At 39.4% G+C, this 15,978-nt stretch overlaps 1 pseudogene; it reads left to right on the top strand.

Annotated features, from left to right (window-relative positions):
• The window catches only part of LOC100591369, a 46,559-nt pseudogene extending 30,963 nt beyond the window's left edge, over positions 1-15,596 (top strand).
• The last annotated feature ends 382 nt before the right edge of the window (positions 15,597-15,978 follow it).

The raw sequence follows: 15,978 nt of genomic DNA, 5'->3' as shown, positions 1-15,978 counted from the left end.
AACAGAGGCAGGCTTTGATCATGTTGACCAGGCTGTCTTTCATTTGTATCTTGCTTTTTTTATTTATTTCTATAAGCATTTTAATTTTAAAATATAAATTATGAATGTTAAAAACCTTCATTTCTCTGTTTTTGAGTACTATTATAGCTGACTTTAAAATAAAGCTTATTTGAAATTTCTTGGATAAAAGTTATTTCATTATTAACATAACTTGAGACAATATAGAAATGAAAGTAAACATTTGTTAGTAAAACAGCAATTTTTTTTTTTTTTTGAGACAAGGTCTAGCTCTGTTGCCTAGGCTGGAGTGCAGTGGCATGATCTTGGCTCACTGCAACCTCTCCACCTCCCGGGCTCAAGCAATTCTCCTGCTCCACTCTCTTGAGTAGCTGAGACTACAGGCCTGTGCCACCATGCCCGGCTGATTTTTGTATTTTTAGTAGAGACAGGGTTTCACCATGTTGGCCAGGCTGGTCTCAAACTCCTGAGCTCAAGAGATCCGCCCGCCTCAGCCTCCCAAAGTGCTGGGATTACAGGCATGAGCCACCATGCCCAGCAAAACAGCAGTTATCTCGCTCCTGGTAGTCATTTAGTCTCTCACCCACTCTTTAGAACTTCCATCAAGACAAGAGCTCTATTTTTTTTCCAAGGGTGTGTGATGCAAAATCACTCTTGTCTTTTTGTCTTTGTGGCAGAAGTTGGGTGTTTATGGTAATGAAAAAAAAAGTCTAGGTCTCTTTTTAGAAGACAGATGGTGATGATGGAAGCAAATATAATGGTACATGGTACTTGGCCACATTTCAAAGGGGTGATACTGAACATTCGCTGAAGTGCCATATCTGGCTCTTATCTGCCCGGTCAAATCTTTGCGAGGAAGCCTCAGCCCACTGGTGTCAAGCATTTCTGGCAGTTCCTAGATAAACAGAACCTCACTGGGCTGGTTTAATGAGACCAGAATTAAAAACACCCAGGTGCCAGGTTATTAAGAACATTTTCACATTTATGGAAAAAAATGTGTGTGGCTTGGTTTGAATACATATTCACTGAGCTAAGTAGCTGATTGAATTTACCTAGCCTGTAGGTAAAGAAAAAGGAAATCTCCTCTGAACAAGTTTATTTTATAGGCTTCTTTCTGTACATATATGTATAGATAGATAGATACAAAATAGGTGGCTAGATAAACGTATACACACAAACTGAGTCACATGGGTATGTCTATGTAATGTTTATTTGTGCATAGGTCCCGCAAAAAAAAAGCCTCAGAAATAAAATAGGTCAGATGACATCTCCATATTCTACCCCTGAAGCTGAGGTAAATTAAATAAGCAAATTCGCAGAATCCAGGTGATTCCAATCAGCCAATTTGCATAGCCCAGGTGATTCCAACCAGCCAGTTAGACCAAGTAGATCCAATCACTGAATTATCTAAATAGAGACTGTGGCCTTATTAAGGCAGGCCCCAAATGGTGGATGTGAACAGAACATGCACACCCTGAGGAGACATGCAGGGCGCTGAAACACTAACCTGGACAGATGTGTTACATGGCTTTATTCTCAGCTTATTTCTGCAGCCTTGCCCTTGAAGATAAAGCTTTGTTGGTATTTACATAAACAACATTGTAGGGCTATGTTTCATTCTGACATTGTATTTAGGAAAAAAATAAAGAAGTCATTCCACGTTAGCATCTTTAGTGCATGTTAGGAGATTAAAAATGTCTTGTGGGGAACGTGTTTTGTAAACATAAATATTTCTATCTAAATATTTATGTAATTCTCTATGTGTTTGTCTTCCTATGTATATTTATATCTAGATGTGTCAGTCTTTGTATTGCTATGCATTGCTATGAATAGTAATATAAAAAGTAACTTCCAGCCAGGTGTGGTAGCTCACGCCTGTAATCCCAGCACTTTGGGAGGCAAAGGCGGGTGGATCACCTGAGGTCAGGAGTTAGAGTCCAGCCTGGCCATCGTGGTAAAACCCCATCTCTACTAAAAATACAAAAATTAGCCAGGCAGGGTGTTGGGCACTTGTAATCCCAGCCACTTGGGAGGCTGAGGCGAGAGAATCGCTTGCCCCGGGAGGCAGAGGTTGCAGGGAGGCAGAGGTTGCAGTGAGCTGAGATCGTGACACTGCACTCCAGCCTGGGCAATAGAACAAGATTCCACCTCAAAAAACAAAAATGAGGCTGGGGTGGTGGCTCATGCCTGTAATCCTAGCACTTTGAGAGGCTGAGCGGGTGGATCACCTGAGGTCAGGAGTTCTAGACCAGTCTGACCAACATGGTGCAAACCCATCTCTACTAAAAAATACAAAATTAGCCACACATGGTAGCACATGCCTGTACTCCCACCTACTCGGGAGGCTGAGGAAGGAGAATGGAATGAACCCGGGAGGTGGAGGTTGCAGTGAGCCAAGATCGTGCTATTGCACTGCAGGCTGGGCAACAAGAGTGAAACTCTGTCTCAAAAAAAAAAAAAGAAACAAAAATAGTAACTTCCGTACATGTATAAGTTTATCTGCTGTATAAACAATATCACAAATATGACACAAAAATATGCTCACGCATCCTGCAGCATTTAACATATACGAAAGAAGCATTGTTTTTTTGTTTCTTGCTTCTGGGAGATAAAAATGCACTAAGGGCCTGGGTGTGGTAGCTCAGGCCTGTAATCTCAGCACTTTGGGAGGCTGAGGCCAGCCTGACCAAGATGGAGAAATCCCGTCTCTACCAAAAATACAGAATTCGCCAGGCGTGGGGGCGCGTGCCTGTAATCCCAGCTACTCCGGAGGCTGAGGCAGGAGAATCACTTGGACCCGGGAGGCGGAGGTTGCAGTGAGCTGAGATCGTGTCATTGCACTCCAGCCTGGGCAGCAAGAGCACAACTCCATTTAAAAAAAAATTGCACTAAGGTGATGGAAGTCATTAATTGCCATGTCAATGTTGACCCTTCTCTTTCTGTTACACATGGGGCCAAAGTTGAAATAGCCTCAGTCCAAAGTTTCTCACCAAAATTTCAGAATGTTTATTCTTTCTCATTAAGACTTTCATCAAGACAGGGACTCTTGTTTATTTCCATGAGTGTGCGATATAAAAGTACACTTTTCCCCTTTTGCCTTTGTGGCTGCAATAGGGTCTTTAAGGTAATGGAAAGAAAGCCTAGGTTTCTTATTAGAAGATAGACTGTGATACTAAAAGCAAATATAATGGTACATGTTATCTAGTTGCATTTCAAATAGGTGATAGTGACATTTCACTGAAGCACCAAAGGTCGTTCTTATTGGTCAGGCCAGAGCTCCTTGCAAAAAAAAAATTAGGCCCACTGGCGTGTCCGAATGTTCCTAGCTAGATGAACAGAACCCCATGGGCTGTTTTGATTAGACTCTGAATTAAAAATACCTTGGTGCCCAGTAATGAGGACATTTTCACACTTAGCAAAATGTGATTTGGTGTATGACTTGGATTTCATAAATCTTCACTGAACTAATGGCTGATTGGATTTACCTGGACTGAATGGAAAACAAAATAAAAATCACCTCTGACCTACTACTCTTCTTCGGTGGTCTTTTTTATACATATAGATATAAGATAGGTGGCTAGCTAAACATATATACAGAAAATGGGTAACATAGGTATGTCAATGTAGTTTCCATTATTGCATATGTCCTGTAGAGAAGCCTGAGAATAGGTAGGTCAGAGGTCGTTTTCCTTCCCAACTTCTGCAGCCCAGATGAGTTTAATGAGCCACTTAGATCAGCTTAGATGGATATAAGTCAATTAGCTAAACTGGGAAAGTGAAGGCATCCAGGCAGGACCCAAATGGCAAATGTGAATCACATAGGCATGTGGTGAGAAAGGAAGCAGGGCCCTGAAATGCTAAGCTGGAACTAGAGTATAACATGGCTTTACCAAAAACATACTTCCCAGGCCATGCACCTAAACGTGAAGCTTTGTTGATGTTTAAACATAACATTGTATGGCTGTGTTCCAGTCTGAGATGGTATGGATCCGTATAGGTGAGAGTAAGTTTGTATCTGCATCCTCAGTGTAGGCTGGGGAATTTAAAATGTTTGTTGATTAATATCTATTGTATACATAAATACCTACATAGGAAAACTCATGTAATTCTATATGTGTGTGTTTATCTACCCATGTATATCTATATACAGATCTAGCTATCATTTTTTCCATATGAATACAGAATAAAGATATAGGAGGTCAAATGATAAATAGGTATTTGTACTTATAGCATTGTAAAGAAAAACTTCAATAAATGCAAAATCTTATTTGCCCTTTGAATTTTATCCATAAGAGCACACAAGTGGAGGTATGCTCTGATCTGCATCTTGTTGCATTTAATGTTTTCAAAGAAAGAATTGCTTTTTGTTGCTCACATCTGTTAGCAAAAATGCACTAAGGCCATGAGAGTCATTTATTGCCAAGTCAAAAATGGCCTTTTTTATTTTGGTGAACGTGAAAACATGGATAAACTAGTGTCAGCTTGAAGCCCTTAACACAAATTTGCAAATGAGGAATAATTCCTTTTAAAGTTTCCTTCAATTTTAGGGCTCTTATATTCAAACACGTGACATAGAAAAAGAATCTTTTTTTTTTTTTTTTTTTTTTTGAGATGGAGTCTCACTCTGTCGCCCAGGCTGGAGTGCAATGGCATGATCTCGGCTCACTGCAACCCCTGCCTCCCGGGTTCAAGCGATTCTCTTTCCTCAGCCTCCCAAGTAGCTGGGATTACAGGCACCCCCCCCACCACGCCCAGCTAATTTTTGTATTTTTAGTAGAGACGGGGTTTCACTGTGTTGGCCAGGCTGGTCTTGAACTCCTGACTTGACCTAGTGATCCGCCTGCCTCGGCCTCCCAAAGTGCTGGGATTACAGGCGTGAGCCACTGCGCCCGGCCTGAATTTTTTTTTTTTTTTTTTTTTTTTGAGATGGAGTCTCGCTCTGTCCCAGGCTGGAGTGCAGTGGCGCGATCTGGGCTCACTGCAATCTCTGCCTCCCAGGTTCACTCCATTCTCCTGCCTCAGCCTCCCGAGTAGCTGGGACTATAGGCACCTGCCACCACGCCGGGCTAATTTTTTGTATTTTTAGTAGAGATGGGGTTTCACGTGTTAGCCAGGATGGCCTTGATCTCCTGACCTTGTGATCCGCCCACCTCAGTCTCCCAAAGTGCTAGGATTACAGGTGTGAGCCCGCCCTTTTTTTTTTTTTTTTTTTGAGAGTTTTACTCTTGTTGCCCAGGCTGGAGTTCAGTGGTGTGATCTTGGCTCACTGCAACCTCTGCCTCCCGGGTTCAAATGATTCTCATGCCTCAGCTTCCTGAGTAGGTGGGATTACTGGCGCATGCCACCACACCCAGCTAATTTTGTATTTTTAGTAGAGATGGGGTATCTCCATGTTGGTCAGGCTGGTCTTGAACTCCTGACTTCAGGTGATCTGCTCGCCTTGGCCTCCCAAAATGCTGTGATTACAGGCATGAGCCACCATGCCCGGCAGAAATAGAATCTTATTGTTTTATTTGCTCAAGTAGTGATATTTTGGGTAAGAAAATTAAACACGAGGTATCTGACTTGAAGATAGACTACTATACTGAAAGCAAATTTCAGGGTGTTTTCAGATGCTTTTTTCTGTAGACTTAGATACAGATATAAGATATATAGATAGATAAACATATACAGCCAGGTGTGGTGGCTCATGCCTGTAATTCCATTACTTTGGGAGGCCGAGGCAAGTTCATCACCTGCGGCCAGGAGTTTAAGACCAGCCAAGCCAACATAGTGAAACCCCATCTCTACTGAAAATACAAAAATTAGCTGGGCATGGTGGTGTACACCTGCAGTCTCAGCTACTAGGGAAGCTGAGGCACAAGAACTACTTGAGCCTGGAAGGTGGAGGTTGCAGTGAGCCATGATCACACCACTGCACTCTGGCCTGAGTGACAGAAAGAGACTCTGTCTCAAAAAAAAAAAAAAATACACACACACACACACACAGACACAACATCATAAAAATATGTGTATGTAATGTCCATTTGTGAGTATGTTTTGTAAAAACTCACAAATTAAAAGTCAGAGGTTATGTCCCTACTCATGCTCCTCAAGACAGATGAATACAATTTCATCAGGCAAATTTAATCAGCCAATGAGCTCAAGCCGGGTGTTTTCAATCAGCCAATTTGCTGAGCCAAGGTGATTCCCATTAGCCAATTAGCTCAGCCCAAATGATTCCATTTAGCCAATCAGCTCAGCCCAGGCAATCCCAATCAGTAAATTTGCTCAACCCAGGTGATTATGTTTAGCCAATCGACTCAACCCAGGTGATCCCAATCAGTAAATTAGCTCAGCCCAGGTGATTTCAAACAGCCAATTACTTCAGCCTTAACAATTCCAGGCAATGAGATCAGCCCAGGTGAATCTAATTGGCCAATTAACTCAGCCTTGGTGATTCTAATCATAACCCTCAGCTCATGTGATTTTAATTACGAAATTAACTAAGTTCTAGAGAATCCAATCAGCCAGTTAGTTGAAACCCTGTGATTCCTATCAGTCAATTAGCTCAGTTCAGAAGTATCTGATTAACCAATTAGTTGATTCCAATAAGGCAATTAGTTCTGCACAGGTGGATCAAATCAGCCAATAATCTAAATAGTCACTGTAGATTCATTAAGAATGGTGAATGTATCAGGATGATGCTGGCCTCATAAAATGAGTTAGGGAGGATTCCCTCTTTTTCTATTGATTGGAATAGTTTCAGAAGGAATGGTACCAGCTCCTCTTTGTACCTCTGGTAGAAGTTGGCTGTGAATCCATCTGGTCCTGGACTTTTTTTTGTTGGTAAGCTATTGATTATTGCCTCAATTTCAGAGCCTGTTATTGGTCTATTCAGAGATTCAACTTCTTACTGGTTTAGTCTGGGGAGGGTGTATGTCCAGGAATTTATCCATTTCTTCTAGATTTTCTAGTTTATTTGAGTAGAGGTGTTTGTAGTATTCTCTGATGGTAGTTTGTATTTCTGTGGGATGGGTGGTGATATCCCCTTTATCATTTTTTATTGCATCTATTTGATTCTTCTCTTTCTTCTTTATTAGTCTTGCTATTGGTCTATCAATTTTGTTGATCTTTTCAAAAAACCAGCTCCTGGATTCATTGATTTTTTGAAGGGTTTTTTGTGTCCCTATCTCCTTCAGTTCTGCTCTGATCTTAGTTATTTCTTGCTTTCTGCTAGCTTTTGAATGTGTTTGCTCTTGCTTTTCTAATTCTTTTAATTGTGATGTTAGGATGTCAATTTTAGATCTTTCCTGCTTTGTCTTGTGGGCATTTAGTGCTATAAATTTCCCTCTACACACTGCTTTAAATGGGTCCCAGAGATTCTGGTATGTTGTGTCTTTGTTCTCGTTGGTTTCAAAGAACATCTTTATTTCTGCCTTCATTTCGTTATTTACCCAATAGTCATTCAGGAGCAGGTTGTTCAGTTTCCATGTAGTTGAGCGGTTTTGAGTGAGTTTCTTAATCCTGAGTTCCAGTTTGATTGCACTGTGGTCTGAGAGACAGTTTGTTATAATTTCTGTTCTTTTACATTCACTGAGGAGAGCTTTACTTCCAGCTATGTGGTCAATTTTGGAGTAGGTGTGGTGTGGTGCTGAAAAGAATGCATATTCTGTTGATGTGGGGTGGAGAGTTCTGTAGATGTCTATTAGGTCTGCTTGGTGCAGAGCTGAGTTCAATTCCTGGGTATCCTTGTTAACTTTCTGTCTCGTTGATCTGTCTAATGTTGACAGTGGGGTGTTAAAGTCTCCCATTATTATTGTGTGGGAGTCTAAGTCTCTTTGTAGGTCACTCAGGACTTGCTTTATGAATCTGGGTGCTCCTGTAGTGGGTGCATATATATTTAGGATAGTTAGCTCTTCTTGTTGAATTGATCCCTTTACCATTATGTAATGGCCTTCTTTGTCTCTTTTGATCTTTGTTGGTTTAAAGTCTGTTTTTTCAGAGACTAGGATTGCAACCCCTGCCTTTTTTTGTTTTCCATTTGGTTGGTAGATCTTCCTCTATCCCTTTATTTTGAGCCTATGTGTGTCTCTGCACATGAGATGGGTTTCCTGAATACAGCACACTTATGGGTCTTGACTCTTTATCCAATTTGCCAGTCTGCATCTTTAGATGTAGACTGTAGGATTCTGGTAATGTCTTTTTTTTTTATATCTATGAACATGAAAACATGACATTCTTATTGGTTTCAATTATTTGACTAATTTGTTGGTGGATTTCCAAATGCTAAATCTCACTTGCATTTCTGGCATAAAGTACACTGGATTATAGGCCGGGCATGGTGGCTCATGCCTGTAATCCCAGCACTTTGAGAGGCCAAGGTGGGCAGATCACAAGGTCAGGAGATCGAGACCATATTGGCCAACATGGTGAAAACTAATCTCTACTAAAATACAAAAAATTAGCCAGGAGTGGTGGTGTGCACCTGTAATCCCAGCTGTGCAGGAAGCTGAGGCAGGGGAATTGCTTGAACCTGGGAGGTGGAGGTTGCAGTGAGCTGAGATTGTGCCACTGCACTCTTGCCTGGGAGACAGAGTGAGAACTATATATTTCTAAATATTCAGTTTGGTCATATTAATTATACTGACATTGTTATACAACATATCACTAGAATGTTTTTATCGTGCAAAGCTAAATCTCAATACACATTAAACAGCTACCAATTCTTCCCGTTTTGTGGCACTCTTCAAACACCACTCTGTTTTTTTGTTTTGTTTTGTTTTGTTTTTGAGACAGAATTTTGCTCTTGTTGCCCAGGCTGGAGTGCAATGGAGTGATCTCGGTTTACTGCAACCTCTGCCTCCCGGGTAGCTGGGATTGCAGGCATGTGCCACCACACCCAGCTAATTTTGTATTTTTAGTTGAGAAGGGGTTTTGACATGTTGGCCAGGCTGGCTTCAAACTCCTGACCTCAGGTGATCAGTCCACCTCGACCTCCTAAATTGCTGGAATTACAGGTGTGAGCCACTGCACGCAGCCTCTGTGTTCTCTTTTTAAGAGTATAACTACTTTGTCTCATATAATCTCTGTCTTTCTGTGTCTGGCTCATTTTATTTTGCATAATGTCATTAATATTTATCTTAATAGTTGTTAGAATATCTTCTAATTTTTCAAAACTGAATGAGATTCCACTATTTTTATATCTACTGAATGATTTGGTGACAGAAATTTGCTTTGTTTTTACCTATTGGCTTTCACTAACAATGCTACAGTAATTATGTGTAAGTTAATATATGTGCTGCATTCTGTTTTATTAGTCTACTTTTTCACCTTCATACTCATACCAAATTGTTTTAATTCTGTAGCTTTTCGATGTGTTTTGAAATCAGAAATTGTAATGCCTCCGACATTGTTCCTTTTTTTTTTAAGATTTTTGGGTACTTTATTGTCTCTTTTGGATTTGCTGTTTTTATTCAAAATGCAATGAGAAATTTGAAAAACATTGCATTAAATCTGTAGATTAAATTGAACAGTATAGACATCTTCACAATATTAATAATTTCTTTTTCAATTGGTTGTTTCTGAGATGGAGTTAAATTTACCCACCTCGGCCTCCCGAAGTTCTAGGATTACAGCCATGAGCAACTACACCCAGCCTAGTCATTTCAACAAGTGCATGCTCAAGAGTGTGTTGTATAATTTCTATATATTTGTAAATTTATCAATTATTTATATTATTGTTTTATTCTCTAATTCCATTTTTGTCATAAAAAGTAACATAAAATTTCAGTTTTATAAAATATGTTAAGACTTTGTTTTTGACCTAACAGGTGGTCTATGAAGAGGAATATTGTATGAGCTGTTGAGAAGGCTGTGTATCCTGATGTTGTTGAGGAGTGTTTTCTATGCCTTCATTAGAAATTATTGTTTTTTTACTGTCTTCTAGTCCTCTGTTCCCTTACTAATATTCTGTCTTGTTTTATTATTATTACAGAAAGTGGGATATGGAAATATCTTACTATAATTATATTGCTCTATCTGGTTTATTCAGTTTCGTTAGTATTTGCTTTATACATTTGAAACCCTAATTTGAAACACACACACACACAATACACACGTTGTATAAACAAATTTGTCATAGGTTCCCAGTGAATTAATCTATATATCATTTAGTGTTCTTTGTCTTTTTGAAATTTTGACTTAAAGTATATTTTATAAAATATGACAGTTTTTGACTTAAGATGTAGCTCGTGTAATACTATTTTGACCTCTTCTGCTCTCATTTTGTTAATATTTAAATGAAATTTCTACTTCATCTTGCCACTTTCAGTCTTTTCTTTGTCATCTCACCTATTGCAGAAAGGCAAGTTGAATCTTGATTTAAAAATTTTTTTAAAAACCTTTTTATTGAAAGCATGTCTCTTGACTGGAAAGATAATTATATATATTTAAGTAGTTTTCTGAAAGAGAACAAGTTACTGCTATTTTATTAATTGTTTTATTTGATTCTTGTACCTTTGTTTTTCATTTTCTGTTTCTGTTTTGTGATTTTTGCATTGATATGCTTTTAGTTTCTTTCTTGTTTTCTTTTGTGTATCTATACAGATATTTTCTTAGTGGTACCATGGGAGATTACATGAAACCTCTAAAAGTTCCAACAATATATTTTAATGTGGTAAAAAACTAACTTCAGTTGCATACAAAAATTCTTCATCATTGCATCGCCTTCAACTTTGTTACTGATTTTGCTAATTACATTTTTATGTTGTATATGCATTAAAAGATGTTTATGATAATTTCTATACTTTTATCTTTTAAATTTTAGAGAATAATATGTTTTCTGTACCATTATGAGAATGTTAAGTAAGAAATTCCAATTTTGTGTATGTGCATATCTTTTCCAGAAATTTATGTGTTTTCATCTGATGATGTGTTCTTTTCTTGTATTGCGTTATTTTCAGTGGAAGGAACTCCTTTTAGCATCTTTGATAAGCAGGGCATATGCAGTGCCAATGTACTTTCTCAGGATTTGGTTATTTTGGAAGGGCTTCTTTTTATTTGGTAGTACAATTTTGCTGATGGTATTATTCCCACTTGACAGCTTTTTTTAAAATTATAACTTTAACAATATCACACAGTTTCCTTCTGACCTGCAAAAATTTTTTAAATAAATTCACTGGTTATCTCTTGAGACTATGCTTATAAATGAAACATTATTTTTATCTTGCAGCACACAAAATTCTCTTCTTATATGTGATTTTTGAAGTTTTGCATATGTGTGTTTGTTATAAAAATCTTTGTGTGTATCTAAGTCTGTTTGTTTAGCTGTTTCATGTTTACATCATATTTTCTTTTAAGAAATTTTTCAGTAATTTTTTGTATTTTTTATAACCACAATTTTTGTTTTTTTGGTATTTTAATATTTCTTTTTTTATCCTCATTTTTCTGATCTTCAGTAGTTTTCTGTGTTTCTATTTTTTTCTGATACAGCGTCCTTTTCTGTTGCCGAGGCTGGAGTGCAGTGGTACAATCTCACTGTAACCTCTGCCTTCCGGGTTCAAGTGATTCTCCTGCCTCAGCCTCCTGAGTAGCTGGGATTACAGGTGCCTGCCACCACACCCGGCTAATTTTTTGTATTTTTAGTAGAGATGGGGTTTCACAATGTTGACCACGCTGATCTTGAACTCCGGACCTCAAATGATCCACGCAGCTCAGCCTCCTAAAATGCTGGGATTACAGGCATGAGCCACTGCGCCCGGCCCCTTTTATTTTATTTTATTTTATTTATTTTTTTTTAGATGGAGTGTCTTGCTCTGTCCCCACGCTGTAGTGCAGTGGCACGATCTTGGCTCACTGCAACTTCCATCTCCCGGGTTCAAGTGATTCTCCTGCCTCAGTCTCCCAAGTAGTTGGGATTACAGGCATGCACCGTCAAGCCTAGCTAATTTTTGTATTTTTAGTAGAGACGGGGTTTCACCATGTTGGCCAGGATGGTCTCGATCACCATCCTGGATGGTGGATCTGACCTTGTGATTCACCTTGGCCTCCTGAAGTGCTGGGATTACAGGCATGAGACACTGCACCCAGCCTTTTTTATTTTATTTTTGAGACAGTCTTGTTCTGTTGCCCATGCTGCAGTGCAGTGGTACAATCTCCACTCACTGCAAACTTCCCTTCCTGCGTTCAAGCAGTTCTCCGGTTTCAGCCTACCAAGTAGCTGGGATTACAGGCAAATGCCACCACACCCAGCTAATTTTTGTATTTTTAGTAAATACAGGGCTTCACCATGTTGGCCAAGGTGGCCTCAAACTGCTGACCTCATGCTATTTTCCCACCTTGATCTCTCAGTATGTTGGGATTCCAGGAATGAGCCACCAAGCCTGGCCTGTTCAATTTATTTGGAATTTTTTTATATTACTTTGTACACTTTTTATGGTTGCTTTTGAAAATTTTATAAATTTTTTATGGGGCCATGTTCTAATATTTGGTATACATTATAATCTTTGATTGAGATTTAGACATTAACTAAAAGCTACCTGTTACAATCTTTAAAGTATAGCTTTGTCCTGGTGTAGTCTGAAATCAACTGTCTTGACTAGAGATTCTGGGAATGTCTCAAACATGTTTTTAGGATGTGTCTTGTGTAAAATTTTGTGTCTATTGTTTGGTTAAATCAGCTTGTTCATATTTCTTCTTAATAATCAGTAATCATTAGTTACACCCATTCCGTGTTTGGGGTACTGCCGTTTCTCTGCTTCTCTAACATTTACCTTTAGACTCAGCAAACTCAAACCGTCATTCCAATATATGTCACCATTTCTTTCAGCATTTTATGTCATGGGAGACATTAACCAGTGTCTAAAAAAGCCCCTAGAAGCCAGAAATAAAGATGTTTGTGCCAATATTTTTCTTGTTTTTTAAAAAGGAAACCAGGAGTTGGCAATTTACATTTTTGTGTGTATGTGTGAAACAGAGTCTCATTCTGTTACCTAGTCTCGAGTGCAGTGGCATAATCTTGGCTCACTACAATCTCTGCCTCCACAGTTCAAGCAATTCTCCTGCCTCAGCCTCCCAAGTAGCTAGGATTACAGGTACCTGTTACCATGCCTGGCTAATTTTTTGTATTTTTATTTTATTTTATTTTGAGATGGAGTTTTGCGCTTGTTGCCCAGGCTGGAGTGCAATGGCACGATCTTGGCTCACCACAACCTCTGCCTCCCAGGTTCAAGCAATTGTCCTGCCTCAGCCTCCCAAGTAGCTAGGATTACAGGTACCTGTTACCATGCCTGGCTAATTTTTTGTATTTTTATTTTATTTTATTTTGAGATGGAGTTTTGCTCTTGTTGCCCAGGCTGGAGTGCAATGGCACGATCTTGGCTCACCACAACCTCTGCCTCCCAGGTTCAAGCAATTGTCCTGCCTCAGCCTCCCGAGTAGCTGGGATTACAGGCATGCACCACCATGCCTGACTAATTTTGTATTTTTAGTAGAGATGGGGTTTCTCCATGTTGAGGCTGGTCTCGAACTCCTGACCTCAGGTGATCCGCCCACCTCGGCCTCCCAAAGTGCTGGGATTACAGGCGTGAACCACCGTGCCCAGCCTTTTTTTTGTATTTTTAGTAGAGATGGGGTTTCACTATGTTGATCAGGCTGGTCTCAAACTCCTGACCCCAGGTGATCTTTCCGCCTTGCCCTCCTAAAGTGGTGGGATTACAGGCATGAGCCATTATGCCTGGTCAGCAATTTACTTTTTTTTTTTTTTTTTTGAGATGGAGTCTTGCTTTGTCATCCAGGCTGGAGTGGAGTGGTGCAATCTTGGCTTACTATAACCTCTGCCTCCCAGGTTGAAACAATTCTCATGCCTCAGCCTCCTGAGTAGCCGGGATTACAGGTGCTCGTGACCACACCTGGCTAATTTTTTGTATTTTTAGTAGGGATTGGGTTTCACCATCTTGGCCAGGCTGGTCTTGAACTCCTGACCTCATGTGATCCACCCACATCAACCTCCCAAAGTGCTGGGATTACAGATGTGAGCCACTGCGCCCAGCCGGCAATTTACTTTTAAAGGTACAATGTTATACTAGAGAGCAGGAATAGCTGTGTTGGGTATAAGTAACAGACTTTTCTTTTTCTTCTATTTGACTCTTTACATTGTGCTCACCTGGGGCCCTTCACACACTTATTTATAAATGTTTTACAAATGTATTTTGGTCAGTATGTTTTTGTTACATTTCTGTGTCCAGGAACAAATTACAGCTTGTGGCATTTTGCTATGTCATCTTGCTTAGGTAGTTTGTATAATTTTATAGGTTAGATTTGTAACATATTTATCTGAGTCTAGCAATTGAAGTTATATGTTTTTATTGTTTCTTCCATTTATGTGTTATCATTTTGCCCAAGACCTTTGGCCAGAGCAGAGCCTAAAATATTCCTTCCAAAAAGTGATACTGAGAAGATATGAAAGATGAGACATGACAATTTACAGTTAAAAAAGTCTGTGAAAATGTGGATGAGTGTAAGGTGCACAGAGGAGGTTATAATGACTTAACCAGTATTTGACAACTACCCAGAGAAAAATATTTCAATGTGATAAATATGGGAAAGTCTTTCATAAATTTTCAAATTCAAACAGATGTAAAGAAGACATACTGGAAAAAAAACCTTTGAAATATATAGAATGTGGCAAAGGTTTTAACCAGTCCCCAACCCTTACTACACATAAGAAAATTCATACTGGAGGGAAACCCCACAAATGTGAAGAATGTGGCAAAGCTTCCAAGTGGTCTTCATGCCTTACTAGACATAAGGTAATTCATACTAGAGAGAAACCCTACAGATGTGAAGAATGTGGCAAAGCCTTCAAGTACTCCTATGCCCTTACTACACATAAGATAATTCATACTAGAGAGCAACCCTACAAATGTGAAGAATGTGGCAAAACCTTTAAGTACCCCTATGCCCTTACTACACATAAGGTAATTCATACTGGAGAGAAACCCTGTAAATGTGAAGAATGTGACAAAGCTTTTAACCTATCCTCACAGCTTGCTACACATAAGATAATTCATACTGGAGAGAAACCCTACAGATGTAGAGAATGTGGCAAAGCTTTTAACCATCCCACAACCCTTTGTTCACATAAGAAAATTCATACTGGAGAGAAACCATACAAGTGTGATAAATGTGGAGAAGCCTTTATTTCATCCTCAACCCTTACTAAACACGAGATGATTCATTCAGGAGAGAAACCCTACAAATGTGAAGAATGTGGCAAAGCCTTCAACCGTTCCTCACACCTTAATATACGTAAGATAATTCATACTGGAGAGAAACCCTACAAATGTTATGAATGTGGCAAAACCTTTACGTGGTCCTCAAGCCTGTATAAACATAGGAGAACTCATACTGGAGAGAAACCTTACAAATGTGAAGAACATGGCAAAGCCTTTAGCATATCCTCAACTCTAACTGAACATAAGACTATTCATACTGGAGAGAAATCTTACAAATGTAAAGAATGTGGCAAAGCTTTTAATTGGTCCTCAGACCTTAATAAACATAAGAGAATTCATATTGAACAGAAACCAAGAATGTGACAAAGCTTTTAAAGAAAGTTCTCAAACCTTATTACACATAATTTATACTGGATAGAAACCCTGCAAGTGTGAAGAATGTGACAAAGCCTATAACAAGTTCTCAGTTTTTTTTTTTTTTGAGATGCAGTTTCACTTTTGTCACCCAGGCTGGAGTGTGATGCCACGATCTTGGCTCACTTCAACCTCCACCTCCTGGGTTCAAGCCATTCTCCTCCCTCAGCCTCCCAAGTAGCTGGGATTACAGGTGCCCATCACCATGCCCAGCTAATTTTTGTATTTTTAGTAGAGATGGGGTTTAATCTTGTTTGCCAGGCTGGTCTCAAACTCCTGACCTCAGGTGACCCACCTGCCTCAGCCTACTAAAGTGCTGCGATGACAGGCA

This window comes from Nomascus leucogenys, chromosome 10, assembly GCF_006542625.1.
Source record: "Nomascus leucogenys isolate Asia chromosome 10, Asia_NLE_v1, whole genome shotgun sequence".
NCBI lineage: Eukaryota > Metazoa > Chordata > Mammalia > Primates > Hylobatidae > Nomascus > Nomascus leucogenys.
The sequence above is the reverse complement of the archived record's forward strand: the minus strand, read 5'-3'. Positions and strand labels throughout refer to the sequence as shown.